This window comes from Saccoglossus kowalevskii, chromosome 10 (assembly GCF_978046115.1).
Source record: "Saccoglossus kowalevskii chromosome 10, keSacKowa6.1, whole genome shotgun sequence".
Lineage (NCBI taxonomy): Eukaryota > Metazoa > Hemichordata > Enteropneusta > Harrimaniidae > Saccoglossus > Saccoglossus kowalevskii.
The window spans coordinates 28,603,167-28,620,358 of record NC_140650.1 but is presented as its reverse complement, the minus strand read 5'-3'; positions in this window follow the sequence as shown (position 1 = coordinate 28,620,358).

The following is a 17,192-nucleotide window of genomic DNA, read 5'->3' as shown; positions in this document are numbered from 1 at the left end:
TGGACCCTGGTTTTTAGTTAGCGCAATCGACAATCTACTCGCACCTAATCAAGCCTGTTCCCTAGAAACGACCAGGGTCAGTGTTTAATTAGCATAAAGTTCGTTATAATTTATGCTAATCTAAACGAATTTATCCAACTTATATACTCTCGATTGGGAGAGGACGGGTTGCTCCATTCCTTTTTCATTGTGCAGGTTATTAAATTGATTGAGGAATCATCTGTATATTTTGTCCTTATATCTGTGCCGACAAGAGTGTTACTAAGTCGCCGACTTGTTCCCATGTGCTAGTAAATCAGGATAAAACTAGCATAATTCCACTTTTATTATCATCCAGGAGCAAACATTCATAAAGTGTGACAGCTGTACTAACACCAGTGAAGTTGATTTGTTAAACTGATGTGAAGCGTGGGCTATTCAACCATCTGACGCTAGAAGACTGTCTCATTAGGAATTCTATATATCAGCCTCGCTTTCGGAAATCCAGTTTTATCAATCGGGGCGCGCTGCTTCTCAGTTTCACATTTTTTTGTTGTAGGCAACTTGGACTATCGCCTTCTACGTGTACGATTTTTGTTCTCTGCTGACTCTACGACATGCGCTGTTTTAAGAAATATAAAGCTGCTCGTAGTACAGTGACATGCTCCGAAATGGAAACGACATCATCTTAGCTTGTATGTAGAACTCGGTTATCCAGTGCTGTGTTTTGTGACACGCCGTTAGCAGCAATGGTAAATCCCCCATTGGGAGGAGGTTTATTTACGTAGTGTATATCGTTGTGTGACTTTAAAGACACAATCATCACTACATCGTTATATACGTATATAAATATATTACTATATTACATTCTGTTAGGGTTGCCAAATAGAAGAGCCACGACATCATCCAGTATTTTTTTTACATTAGTACTATGTGAGCCGTTTGTAATTGCCGCAATTGGTAGTGCGGTCAAATGTACATTCGAGCGATGCGATGTTACAATTACATTTTGAGATATAACACACCAACAGTGTCATACTGGTGATCGCTTGGGATATGTTGTTTTCGCAGTGAGTTAATGGTGAGAATTCGTAAAGTGGATATATATCTAAATATATATCTTTGACCGCACCATGTTATTCTCTATCGGCGACGTGCGCACGTATATACACGACCCAACCGAGAAGTAACTGGTAACGGCGATGTTCTTGTGTATCGCTTGGAGTAAGTGTGTCTGCAGCAGTGCTTTTGATTACATTGTCAATAAGAATCGTGTCGCTGTTGCTGTGGCATTTGCTACAACGCTTAAATAACTAACGGGATCGCTGTATCTTTAATATTGTGCGTGGTATCAACGACATGAAAGGTGTGGGGATATCATATTTTCTGACTCTTGTGATTTTCCTCCAGGCGACTGTAGGTGAGTGAGTTACTGTTTATTTTTTTCCTTTCCAATACAATATAGCACAATAATTCAAACTATTTCTACTATTCGAGGTACATATGAGAACCTTACGCAATACATAGCGTATTAGTGGTGTCTAGAATAGTACGTGTGGCGAATACAAATCATTCTACTAACTAATAAAATACTACATTTTACCGACACAGTCAATCGGTTTTGAAACCGCAGATTCAATTCATTCCAAGTGTTCTGGCCACGTATGTCGTGTATCTGCAATACTCATCAATATTCTACTCAATACATGTCTTATAAACGCCCTGACCCTCGTTATTTACACTGTATGATCCGGTTCATCACGATGGGGGTAACCTAATCTTTTTTGTGAACATACACGTATATATTGAAATGTGTTGTTATATGACAGGGTCACAATTGAACAGCGTGTATCTATGTACCTTTGTGTCGAACTGTTACGTCGGCAGCTGTTTCCAATCCCCTCCGCCTAGTACCAGCATAAAATGCCATCCAAAGAAACTGATGATGTATACCTTAAAATCAATCACCACCAACCGTCGCGGTATGATAGAATTTATATATTAGCGATTCTAGCGGTAAAACAGCATCTACCCGCTGTTACTAAGCGTGTTGTCATGACAACAATCCTAGTTAACAATCCTACTGTTGAAGTTACGAACATGACCTTACGTAATCCTGTATGATGTTTGCTGCAGAGGTATAATTTTGTAATTCTACAAGCGTTAATTTAATGGATCGATTTGATTTTTTTATAAACGATAAACTCTCTACTGACTATTTTGACTGAACACCAAATTAAAGGCTTATCTTTGTTAAAATCGTTACGCATATTACTACTTCAAGGTGCATTCCACGTAAACTCGTAACGCAAGGTATCAAATGAAAGACATAAAATAGTTAAAATTGTAATGAAAGTTTCCCAATGGTAAAAGGCATACCCTATGTAAACTCGTAACGCAAGTTTCCCAATTGAAAGCATATTCTAGGTACACACGTGACGCAAGTTGCCCAATTAAAAAAACTGTACTCGTTAAACTCATAACACTTGGCGTAGAACAGAATAATCTTTTGAGTAACGTGGAGACAGCTCTCAATTTCACCCTGTCAAACCGCAATTTAGCTGTCTACTCGGCAAATTAGACGCACCAATTGACATCCTCTACTTTGCATTCATTGTCGATATTGATGGCCCTTTACCGACAATTCAACACACAAGAAGGTCGCCAAACTCAAAGATATAATGCTTCAGAAAACAGTAGGAGAGAAGTCAAACAGGGACAGTTGGCAGACATACATGGATAGTTGATACTCTCAATAAGTGTAATACTGTTACCATGTGTACGTAAGTCACGTTACTGTCTTTAATCTTAGTGGAGGTCACCCACAAACGTTATCTGTATCCGGTAAGTATCTTATTCCATTAGTATTGATTGGAGATATCGATAATAATTTTTAACACATGCCATCTTTATGACACGTTTTGACTGACTCCTTTTAAAGTGACAAACATATAGTGGCGAATTGAATGTAACACGCAGGTTAATACATGTTTTGTTAATACACAAACGGACCGCTGTTGGCGTATTGACTGCTTCTTCTGACTAATCATCGGAATTTCGCGAGTTCAAATTCTACATTGGGTTGAAAACTAAAGTAGGGCTCCCCACGCACTTGTTTTTCCACATGCTTTGATAAGGGAAAGACATTACTGATTTTAATGGTGGACTCTTTGACAACAAGTGTCACCATACGTATAATGGTCATTATCAAGCATTGACGTTCTGATTAAAAATGTCGTCTTACGGTTGATGGCGCAGGTCATAAAATGCAAATAAATGCGATTATTTAAGTTTAGTTTGCGGTTTCTTTCTACCGATATCTGTTTCAAGGTGACTCATAGAATACACGAAATATCTCACAGTCGGTCTAAATTGACAATGCACGGAAACACTTAACAATCGATATCGTGTCGCAAATTATTCTGCATCGATCTGCGTTGGTTGGTTTCAATATAACACCTCTCAATTTGAAAAAAAGAATTGCATAGTACTGAGATAATTGATTACAGTACGAGCAATCTGCCATTACCAGGGTAACTTTAATTACACACGCAAATCAGTTTTTCCGGAAGAGTTTATTTAAAAAAAAAATTACTTAGAATCATTGCGACCTTTCACAGTTACTTAGCTAAATCATTAAAGCGGGTTCGCCCATAGTAGATCTTATCCAACAGTGATGTTTGTCAATTTCATGTTGCGAAACTGTTATGTATTTATTATATGCATACATAAAATTGTTTCTAACAATTTGTAAGTTTAATTTGCCGTCATGCCACAATTGAACTATTTCAATAATTCACACGAATATAGTCTATAATTTGATTCATATATGTAGGTACTGACATCTATAATAGAATTATTAAATGAGACTCAAAATACATTCGTAATTCCCTTGAGTAGCTTGCAATGTAAGTATGGTCGCTGCTATCGCTACAAAATAGTATTAATATATTCTTGGTGAAAACTTTTATTTTGAACACACTTTCAATCCAACCGTCTCTATAAAGAACCATTAACTGAATGGTTTATGTAGATACCTCCCTGAATATGACATTTATTCAACTCGGCTGCGACTCGGTGAATATTAAATAAAAAAAAACACTCCATAATCATTGACAAACTTTTTAATGTCCAGTTTATTGAGTACGTGTGTTCACGTAAATGTTTTAAAGTGTGGGATAGCAATTACAATTAGTTTCGATACAACTAGGGAATAATCAAATACTAACGCACTGGCGGCACACATACATACGTATAATTGTTATTCCAGGGTTTCACACCGGTATATGTAACAGTTAATATAGTCTATGAATGCTTGCCTGGGTCACAGTGGACCGCAGGTTCAAATGGCCACCGAGATTTCGTTGAAGGCGAGAGAAGCGAGACTGTTGCTGCCTCTCAGTGTTCATTCTCCCTCGTTATCGTGTCTACTGTTTTTATTATCATGGCTACACATCATTTGGACAGTGGACGCAACGGCGGGAAAGGATGGAACACTATTTGCGGGATAAATACAAATCTCGTGGTTATCCCGCTCGCAACGAGATCTTGGCGGCCATTTGACTCTAGGGTCTATTGATTTAGCGCCGAGTTGAATGCACGAATATATAGTTGATGTCACCACACACGTTACATGGGTATCGGAATAAAAGATTACCTACGGGGACATAGTGAATATAGTCACTTAGTTGAGTTTAAAAAAGCGTTTCAAGGCGCGATTGGAATCAGTAATTTTACAGCGTATTCAGTTTAAAGCATTTCTTCAATGAAACCGCGACGGGAGTTCATCGTTCATAAATCATAGCGGAATGTCAAATTCGGGATAACATATCAAAGCGAAAGAAATCACATTATTGTCATTATACGCTCTATTGCAGTACTTGTATTTTGCAAAGAATTCACTAATTATACAGTGATTAAACTTGATCTGTCAGACGGTGATGTACAGAATAACTATAATTATACATTGACCTATCTAACCTTCATGGTTTGTTAGAACCAACTGTCTTTCTTATCACACATTCATATGACGATACATGGATGGCGGTATGCAGCGGATAAATGCCGTTTTTTCATTGTCTTACTTTTGTTTAGATAATTATGCAAGACTGCTTAATTACAATCTGAGAATATTGTTCGTCTGATGTGTTCATGCGTTTAACTTGCTCAAATGTTTATGTTGTGATGTGAATTAGATGAAAGCCATGAGCATATTCAGTTTGAAATGTGTTGTGAAATCTAGCTTCTGCAAATTTCGCCATACGCCTTATATAGCACACATTTCCATAGGACAAGCGCAACGCGTAGATAAAAGATCGTCGAAGGTGACATCATCACGAGAATATCTGTTTTTATTATACACAATAGTCACAGAATTGACTTTTTGATAATCAGGATAGACGAGGTTTACATAGAACTTCGCTTCTCAATTTTACTTTTTATATTGTAACAATTACCATAAGTAACCGCAAACGTAACATAGTTGTTTTCCCCAACAATATGGAAGGCCTACTCAAAACAAAGTAATCCATACTAGAACAAAACACGAAGGCAAATTGACTATATGAACGGATCCTTGCTTATACTATACTAGACGTTTTACATGCGCATAGTGTTCATACATCGAATATAGTAACTGCATTCCCCTCAATATCTTTATACTCTCTGTAAATATGTCGACTACATCTAGGGCGACGACCACAGTCCACGGCATTTGTATTATACAGTCCGGGATAAACCAGTATGTAATTGACAATTCAACGTATTATGTATTGAACATAGTTAACGTCCACAGTATTTATTAATCATTCCTATGGGTATTCACATGTCATCGTGTATTACGCGCGTGTTTGTCATACTATTATATTAATTGGGCAAAAGTAGGGATTGCGCACAGCTGTTGCGTATGTGTAACATATTGATCACGACAAATAGAGAGTGTATATGTCTGTTTGGATTCCAAATTACGACATTTTCTTTCCGTCTGTCAAATAAATTCAATCATTTCCCATGGTAACCATCATCCCATATGTTCTCGAAATGTACAACATTTATAGAAATCTTCATATATCTCACCACGAATATATTTAGCACTCATCATAAAATATGCCGACCTTTCAATAGAATGTATAAAATTACATGTATCGTGCGTGATATATATTATATTGGATTATGAGGTCAAGCTGAACACATCATTAATTATTATGTTAGACAATGCATAAGTGTAATGGCTTCGAGTGTCAAATTTGAAACGATACTTTTTATTTTATGGATGCGACTACGTAATAGATGTACACTTGATTATCGTAGTTCAATTGCCGCAGGCCAGTTTTAGCTCATACATTTGTGATTTTGTATCATTTATTTTGCTTGATTTGACGACCAATCACATTCCAACTTTGGCAGTGTTGTCCCTACATACATACATGCACATGACCTCTTCATCCCCCACCCACCCCCATTTTCCTTCTTTCATCTTCCTCCTTTCACCCTCTTTTTCCTATTCTTCCGTCTATAATCATAATAAAATATCTGTTTTTAGAGAACTTTAATACACTAGTATAAAAATAGTGCCTATTTATATATCTCCTGCCTTTCGTTTATTACAAACACAATAGGGCCAACAGATGACCTCATTATACGTCCGATTGGTAGGCCAAAGAGTACGTCCAATCTGACCTCAACCAAGCTAGATTAAGTGATAGATTAAGTAATACGTCTAATCCTAACCACTCAGGCATGGTCAGCTTACAGTAGATCCATTGACCCTGTAATGCGTCATATATTATCTCATTCAAGTCAGATCAAGTGATGATAGGTCATGATCATGTCATGAGTCCAATCATATCCGAGCCAGGTCATTCGACAGTAGATCCACTGACCCTGTAATACGTTCAATCCTAACATATATTCAAGCTAGGTCAAGTTATGGTAGATTCACTGACCCTGTCATACGTCTAAACATACCACATTCAAGCTATAGGTCAATGTATCGTGGAGATCTGACCCACTCATATTCAGCATTCCAATGTGGATCAACATTCAATCCAATCTAACACCATCATCTGTGATTTCTAAATTTACATTGATAGTTGTTACAATTTTGCAAACATACAAATTTACAAGAAGCAATTTAGTGCTCTTTCTGTATTTGCATTTCTATTGCTTTTCCAATTTCACAATTTTTTTTCGACGAAAGAATACAAAACTAATATTAAGGCCTGCCCTATAAATATAGGAAAGGTCGTTTTGAATGTTGCAATCATCTCAATTAACATCGAAGTGTTCACACATCACCAAGGCATTTGATCTTTTGGGAAAAAAATCTGCAGTCATCTTCTAGGCTGATTACTCACATACATGAGCAGTATTGTAACACTTTCAATTATTAATTCACAATGCATTTATTTTGAAGTGATTTTTTCTCTCCTGCTGCTCGTTCTCATCAATCAGTTCAATTGAGTTTGTATGCAGTATTTATCATGCGATTTATAATAAGGAATGTTCTGAGTACTTATCGTGACTGTCTGTCTCACGGATGTTGCTTTAAATAAAATATACTCCAGTTCAGAGGAAACCGAACATTGTCACGAAGAATATCTATATTACTTTCTATACTCGATTTGCGCTAAATTGATTAATTAATGAGAAAACTTGACGACTGTATTTTACGAGCCAGACATTGGGCAAGTACTGGAAAATATTTATGATAAATATTTCAACGTGACACCGACACATAAAAGTAATCACAAATTTGCCTATATTAACCATGAACGAGAACTAATAAATTTTATTTACCACTACCAAATCTTACAGATTGGTGAATATAACGATATATTATATATATATATGTAATGTTCAAACACATAATGAGATTATTTGCGTATGCATGACAGGTTCCTATTTTATTTGAAACTACTATTATTGATGATTATTGGCGACGTAATTTGTCATTCATACCCATTAGCTTTATAATTACACCATACATACATATTATAGTGACAATGCATGTCACAGAAGATTATGAGTACCATAGTTGTAATACAACGAGAAATATCATTTTCTCCGACGCCTCTACTCTTCGCTTAGCACGTCAAAATACCTGAATGTATCGCACATTCCGAGTAATAACCGTACATATGATCAAGCTGAATGTGTTCTCGTTCATTTGCATATTTTGTTCGTATACCCGTTCGCATAGTATTGTTAACGTGCTTTCGGTATTTTCTTTTCATGTATGACTTTTAATTGACTTTGTCAGGCTGGCGTTAATCAAAATGTCACGCATACAACAACAGTAAAATCTTCTAAACAATAATTATGTAGTTAAGAACGACGATCATCTCCCATGATCGATCACAAGTAATGTCAATATATTGTCCATGACTAATGAATGCTTCTGCAGTAAAATATCGACAGTTTTCTATTATATATAGAATTTATTATTTTCCAGTGCATGTTCATGTTTTGCTAGTGCTAATAGCACAGTGTTTTTGTGATTTGTGTTGATAAACAAAGCTGTACCACTCTAAATTAAAAAATACCGTCTTACATAAAGCAACACATCCTTGTAATGATTAGCATAAACATGTGTGTCCTTGTACCATTAGCGGCTGTATCACATTGCTCACATTGTATTATAGTCCACTGTATAAGGTACGTTATGGACGTTAGCTGTGGTCCATATGCAATTGCATACTGGTTCAACTCGGACTGTATAATACGACCCCATGTGTTTAACAAATCTGGTAGTTGACGAGTACACAATACACGCTATTCCGATCAACATACTTCCAAGGCATTATAATATTACTATATTAGTTCTAACATTCGGACTTCACTATCTTTGGGTCACCAGTCGTTAAAAATGACGTTTTAAATTGTAATTGATATGTAACGGACAACTATTTTAATAGAAATTGTTTGTTCTATATTTGCATGCCACATATTATAGACATGTAGTAATAGTTGATAAACAAAGTATGGGAAAATGTCCATGTGTATACACCAAATAAGCTCGACGACTAAAAAATATGCGGCGGTCGGAATAAAAATAACAGTACCACTACTATACTGTGCTCATCTCAACGCGTACGTCTATAAAAGACTGTAACTTTGCATGTTACAAATATTTCCCAAACTCAAAATGATACATTTAATGATCATACACAATACACAATCAGCCACATTCGTGGAATCCTGGTCACAAATAACGATTCATTTTGAAGTTGAAAGGTTATAATTGGAGGTCATAATTTAGTACCACGTAAGTTCACGATCGCCCGTAGAGGTAGTGTACAGTGGAGGGGGGGGGGGGCTATATGCTATTTTAAATTGAACGTGTTGCCAAAATACAGGGAAGTACAGAACACTAGTACCACACATTTCTACATCAATTGACAATATTATACATTGTTAACAGTATTGTAAGTGGATACTGATCGTTTTGCTGACAGACACAGGTCACAGCACGCAGTCCGTCATCATAATGCAGATCTCTGGCGGCGACTTTCAAGTACATAATGGTAATATGATATATGGCTGACTTCATATAAGTACCATATTACAGACTTAAATTTAAAAATAAAAATGGCCCGCACGATAACCAGTTATACATGACTTTATTTTGCCGGTCCATTTCGAGATATTGTTATCATACATGTTTTAAAATACATAATATATATTTTTTATATTTGCATTTAATCGAAAACATCAACAGACGTCTATATTCAATTGAAATGTTTTCAACTATCGCCATTAAATTATTATCCGTCACCACACTGGCGTCAGAACCACAAACGGGCGTTGTGGCTTTTGTTACACTTGCATTCAAGCGCGTCGTCTGTAACACGTTTATGATGACGACGAGTCTGGGGCGGAAAATGCCAGTCTCCAAACTACAACAATTATGATATACATTCATTGAAGAGAACCTTGATGTATATTTCTATGTTGGTTCTATAAATGTGTACATACCATTGTGTAACGATTGACCACCGAGAATGTCGTAATAAAGCACGTACTACGCGACGTCACGCCACTGGTATTATAACGTAATCACACGGGTTATCAACTATCACCGGTACTAAGCAGTATTTATATTCTGACAGGATATTGATGCAATGTAAATGTATCGGATTAAATTGGGTTGTAAATTAGTAATGTTGAAACTGACAACCCGGTGATCAATGTATAAATCGTACTGTAGCCCAGGCAAGACAAAACACTAATAATTGATAGCAATTATATTATAGAGCTACATTCTTAATATAGTTATATTATTACCATGTCAGTAATGCACATATCCGTACATTCGAAATGACTTTTCAATTAGGATGAAAACTGCTTAATGGGACGTAGATACAAATTACTATCATCGTTAGTGAGTTTGTGTCGTTAGCATTTTATTACAACTAAAGCATAGCAGTTATATATATTATAAGTATAGCAGTTAAAGTGAAGATACATGACTGTACATTCAAATATGAGTCACGTTCCGAACAATGACTGCATTTAATGATTCATACTGCATGTTACGTGTGGACACACTGACCTGTGTTTGTCTACTTTGTTTATTTGCTTCGTATCTAGGTGCATAACCAGTGCATATCGTTGATTTACGCGAGCAGTCTGAAATTAACCGGTAATTGATATGTCCAATTCGCCGCTTTCAAGTGTAGATTTAATATGAAGCTATAATTCAGATTCCTTGTTCATGATACAACTCATTGAAATTGAAATGGCGGCAAAGTATGATGATTTGATATCAGATACAACATTTTAATATATACACGGAGTGACGGATTCATTAAGCGAGTGATTATTTCAATAAACCTGATATCATAGAGATCATTTTAAAAATACACTGTACTCCTATATATATTCTATTCATTTTCACACTGACATTATCGTCAATGCACACGCCGATGTCAGCGTTATGATTATTTCATTCGCACATATACTTTTTAGCAGATTGTGTTTATTCATTTTCCGACTAACCTTAAAAAATGCAATTGTAATTGTAAAGCGTGGACGTATACATTGTAAAGCAGTTATAACTTATAATATTTTCAGAGTTATAGTTCCAAGAATAATCCGCAAACAATACAGAAACAGAAAGAATACGCAGATTGTGATTTTTAAATTATCATTATCACAAGACCTCAAGTGACTTCCGGTTTAACCAAATAATCAATACATTTAGGCAAGCTTTTGTCTGCATGTCTTAATATTTATTTTGTGCCAGAAACCATTATTTTTTAAGATATTTTTGACAGCAAAATGTCAAACGGTTTTATTGTCTTCTGATCTGACAGGCAATGATTATTTCAGCTAATTTAGTAGGTTGGATTAGTTTGTAATAGTGAATACAAGTGTGTCATTTTGGCTTACGTTAAAGCAATCATAGGTGACATGTGCTGAATAAAACATGCAAACTATAAATGTAAAAATGTCTAAACCTATAACATAGTGGTGTCTGATAATAGTTTGTATAAATTATATTGAAACTGTAGACTGTAAACATGAAAAAATGTACATCTACACTTGTTAGCCAAAAGTAAACTTGGTGAATTGGAACATTTTCATGCAAGCTCAGAAGGAAATATTTCTTAAGCTTGGCACCACAGTAAAATTTATTTTTGATTATATTGGCATGGACGTGACAGATACATATCTACCACGACATTTCTAGAAAGCAACTAACCATCATGTCGTTTGTTTGTTGTATATTTATTTCTATTTTGTCATGACGTTGTTTCTATTTTGTACTTCAGATTTTTATATCAATACGAGTACGTACGAGTACGACTATTTCATTCCATCCTTTGTATCTCGTCCAAATATATTCACTAAGTTATTATTAAGCATCATTAGCATACCAATGCAAATGTTTTGCATTTCAGGAACTGACTTGGATGTGTGTGCAGCGGTATAATATACTAGTGCACTGCAAAACATTGCTGTCCAACCAAGCAGAACATGAGTAATATAGGATTTGTACAAAACCCCATTTATAAAGCATATTTTCCCCAGTAGTTTATTAAACCCAGTTTAATTACATTAAGTAGATCCATCGCACCATTGTACATATCACGTAGGCGATTATTAATTGCAATTGCGTATATAACGCCAGAATAAGCAATTCATAACAGATTGAACTAATTTATCAGTGCCGGAACTTCTGTCAGACATAGGCTATAACGATATGTCACGACATTATAAGATTTAGATTTCTGAACAAAATAAATGCTTATAGAAAACAACCGTGAATTGTAACTTGTAACTATCACTTGTAAAACTAATCTGTCTTTGTGCATCTCTTCTGCAAATAGCATAACTGATCTAGCTGTAAGCAAAACGGATATCCAATTCTAACAGCAGAGGCAGCTAATCGCTCGTATCGTATGTCTGCATACTCGCTGGTGCCAGTATTGTGAATTTATATCGCTGTGTGTCACGCCATGCATATTGTATGACAAGCTAAATATTGTCTTACACTCAGTTATTTTAATAATGTAAGTATAAATATGCACTGGTTCCGATAGCTGAGTAACAGACATATTAAATGTGTGAAGCATGGGTATTTTGATATGTACATCATTATATTGCACGACAAAGTAGACACGCACTTTCACTCGACCAAACACACTATTCATACATTTAATAAAACGTGCGGATGATGAGTAGGGTGACCTGCCAGGAGATGCTATGTTGACCTGTTCAGCCGTTATTGAGAAAACACCTGAAGGGAATGGTGTTAATTAGTGTTATTGTACCGAGGTAAATAAACCTCAATTGTCTACATAGCATTTATAACTGAGAAACTACGGCTAGTCTTGTTATGTTAAGTATCAACACAAATCGTCAGCTGAAATAACCATCTGTACGATGCACATTCGTCGACAATCCAGAAACAATTGAGAAATTACAGTCAAACGGCACGCACGATTACCCCTTATTTATTGATTGAATAAGTGTCTGTCTGTGTTTCCATTTCGTCATCCTGTGTAGTTTGCAGCGGACTCTCACCTTCTATCACTTCATGAACGACCGAGACTGTGTCCTGTGTCAACACGTCTTGATTTAAAAAATGTATATTTAAATGATCATCGATATTTGGAGCTTCACATTTGCCCGGCAATATTCATAAATATTTGCCATTATCTAACAGTATCATATATGCAATGCTACACTGGCATAACAACTTTCAAGTTAACGCTACACTGGCATAGCAACTTTCAAGTTAACGCTACACTGGCATAACAACTTTCAAGTTAACGCTACACTGGCATGACAATTTTCAAGTTATTCTGGTCATGCTTCTCATATATAACCACATTTAATCATCGTCTTCAATTCATATGTATTAGTTTGTCCACTGGGAGAAACCTTATTTGATCAAGGGTAGAATACACGTAACAACTCTTAAACTATCATTGGTAGATATCAAGATTAAATGTTGCATTAACTGTTATTGGGTATACTTTATCGATGCCATTCGGTCGACTTTAATTAGGTTAGAGATGTTAATCACATTAGCATGCGCTTGATTGTTTGAACACATAAAGCGTGGTATAGTTCATGATGTCACGATCCGCTAAATTATTCAGACAATTGTATAAATTGTGATGCCTTCTATACTAATTTTAACGCATTGAATAATAATGATTTATTTTCAGTTCAGGGCCTTAGTCCATCATACTTCATACAGAATATATTGGATGAAAATGATATGCGTTCTTTAACATGGATAAATGATCACACCGTTATTAGCATAGTATATATATTCATCATTACGATCGCCTTTGAATCTACCATTGAGAATATGAATGTTTGGTTTACAACACAGATCCACCAGAACCCTGTCAAACTTATTTATATGGATGTTTTTCTAGTCAGATCAAAATTATCGTAATTTACAAGATTATTGTCATAATTGCGGCTGCAAAAGTCGACTTCCAAATCCAGCTATTATCAAATCGAAACTACACAGTTCGCAAAATTTCGTTTGATTCACCTGTATTATACATTGTGGAATCTTATATATGTGTGAATGCGAAAATCATATTTTTATCTACGGCAAGAGCAGCTTTGTTGAATTATATGAATATAATATCTACTAGTTCACTATGAAATAATTCTAACCTGTTTTACAGTAGTTTTTTCAAAGATCACAAATATACTTCCTGAATTCCGCTCAGCTTCAACTAATCTTGGGAAACCCCTGTTACCGGTCAAAAAACAATCTATTCTGGTTAAATTATTTGCAATAGTTTCACACATACGGATAATTAAAAATTGTGATAGATATCATATTAATTCAGTATTAAATAGCTCTTAGATTTAGATAATTTAAGATACAAAATCAAATCGTTTCATAAAAAATAGAAATTCGAATTAACATTAAATTTTCAATTTATACGTTAAAGGGCGACGGACGTCGCTCCGCGTTCTGTTAGATGTGGAACTCATAATTACGTATACAACGCTTGTATGTTACATTGTTTGTTTACTTGTAATTAGAACACGTGCTGAGCAACAACCATCGCCCTTTAATAGATTGCGTTTAATACATGTTATCAACTTGACCATAGTAGGGAAAACAACATCTAGACAATATGAATATGTATCTTTAATATAACTATTGATTGAAAGGTTGCTAATAATGTGCCTTGACAACAGTTGATTTCTAACGTGTCTAACATTATCGATCTGTGATCCTATTCGCCTCTAGCTTAAAAATAATGGGTAAAGTTTCTGAATAGTAATTCAATGCAACTGATGCGCACGGGTGAGATAATTGGGTCGGAAGCTGTGACAGCAGGGGTCAATGTCATTTAGGATTATGTAGCAACTATATTGGTCAACTGAACAGGTATGTTAAATTATGTATATTTCAGTAAGGTCCCCGATTAACAGTCCTATTGTAAGACTGGTAGAATTTGGTAAAAAAAGTGTGTGCATGAATTTATCAATGTAGGAAGTAGCTCCTCATCTCTGAGTGTGTTGTGTACGTCCTTATATAATAGCACGCTTCACGCGTCCTTATCTAACAGCGCGCTGTACGCGTCTTTAACTAATAGCGCACTGTGCACGTTCTTATCAATGAATGTGCCATGTATACATGCTTCTAGTATGACTTGTTCGTTTTCATCAATGAAATCACAGGATTCCCAATTTATATTCCCTGTAAGATTTCTATGAACTAGGTAATCATAAATAACAAGGGGGCCGCAGTATGATGAATTACAACATCGTAATTGTATATGTCTGTACATATAGTAATCGTGTACATTGTATGAATAAGATACGCCTAACAATACCTAATATCGCAGATTATCAGCTACAAGGCCACACTTTGTTAGTCATTCAAAACTCCTCCGCCATCTTAAAACATAAGAATGTAATATGTACATTGAATGCAATTGAATGTGTAAAGAGTCTTGCTACAATTGTAAAGTTCGGACTAATAAAATATTCATGGGTCATTAAAATAACTACGTTTTTTTTCTTTTCAACTACGGTTTACCTTTTCATTCATTCATTTTTTCCAGGTTGAAATTTTCGTTTTAAAGTCACGTATGCGCAGGGGATTGATACCCCGGGTAACATATCATAACGTGCTTCAATCAATCAATAATGAACAATACTTCTCGCAGTTTAGACGCTGAGAGGGGTCAAAAGGTCACATTGTGAATTCAATCACATATGTAATCACATTATATATATATATATATATATATATATATATATATATATATATATATATATATATATATATATATATATATATATATATGTTATATGCACTGAGATGCAGAGATAACGAATATCATTCATTGTGATAAGTAACTACTATATAATATGGAACTGGATGTATGTCGTTGTTGTATTTTGATGTTCTTTGCTGTCTTGTAAGTGTTTTGCAGTCGTGTTACAGAATTTAGTAACGGCGAGGAGAGAATTGATATTTAGTAATCAATAAATATCGATCATGTACGCTTAAGATGAAACGTTGGTTCCGCTCAGACAAATTCCGATTCCAATTTACGTTATATGGAAACTGTCAAACAGATAATTCGATAATTGGAGGGCCGTATAACATTATATATATATATTTGTAAGAATAAATCTCTCTATAGTTGAAGTTACTAGCCCAAACATATGAATTACGGGGTATGGTTATTTATAAACGTGTTAGCATTGTAAATAATTTGATATAAATGTGAAAATAAAAGACTAGTGTAAATGATATAGTTAATGTTATTATATGGAGTCACTGAATACATTTGATGCGAATAATGTGCTGAACGTGACATCGAGACATAAACAGAGAATGTCGTGGTACTTGAATTAAAACTTGTACGTATTCACATTTGTTATTCATTATTTGAGCTCAATGTCATCTACACTCAGATTGTATTTGTGCTATATCAGCAGTGTGTAACGTTCCGTTGATGCTTTGTGTAGTCGTGGTCTTATTAATTCACCACGGGATCTCACCGTGACGGTGGTAACTATCGCTCTCGTACCTATTGATATCGATGTGTAGGTTGTATGTAATTGTACTTTAGCTACGGTGCCCCACCTGATATGGATATTATTTGCTGATACAGCTTTACAAATTAACGAAATGATGAATGTTAACCCAATCAGCAAAACCCTATTAAATTTTATCCTATTGTGTTCATCCATGAATTTAAAAAAAACAGCACGACAAAACACATACTTGCATTCTGGACGCAGAATTATTATATTACTGCGGATTCTAATGGTCATACTGGTGATGTTGTTGCGTGTTCTCGTATTACTACGGACAACATAAATACTGATTTATTCTGGTTGTGCTGTGTGTCGCGATGGCGGCATAGACCATTAATGGGGAAATGTAATGGGAGAAGATGAACGAGTATTAAACCTTGGAAATTAACAAGATTAAATCGTGTTTGCAAAGAGGTATTTGTGATATGCATTAATCATGATTTGAACTACAACAATGTAGTTCAAGTAGGCCCCGCCGCAATGTCGACAGTTTTCGCACGAATGAACCAAATAAATAACACTTATAAGCTACCGTATATTGCCATTGTGAATTCTTTTCATTGGAATCACGAATGTAATGGTCGAATAGTGTACTAAAACTGTGAACACACATACTGCAACAAATATTTTACAGAAAATTGATATATTTTTTTCATTGCACCGTGTTCAAT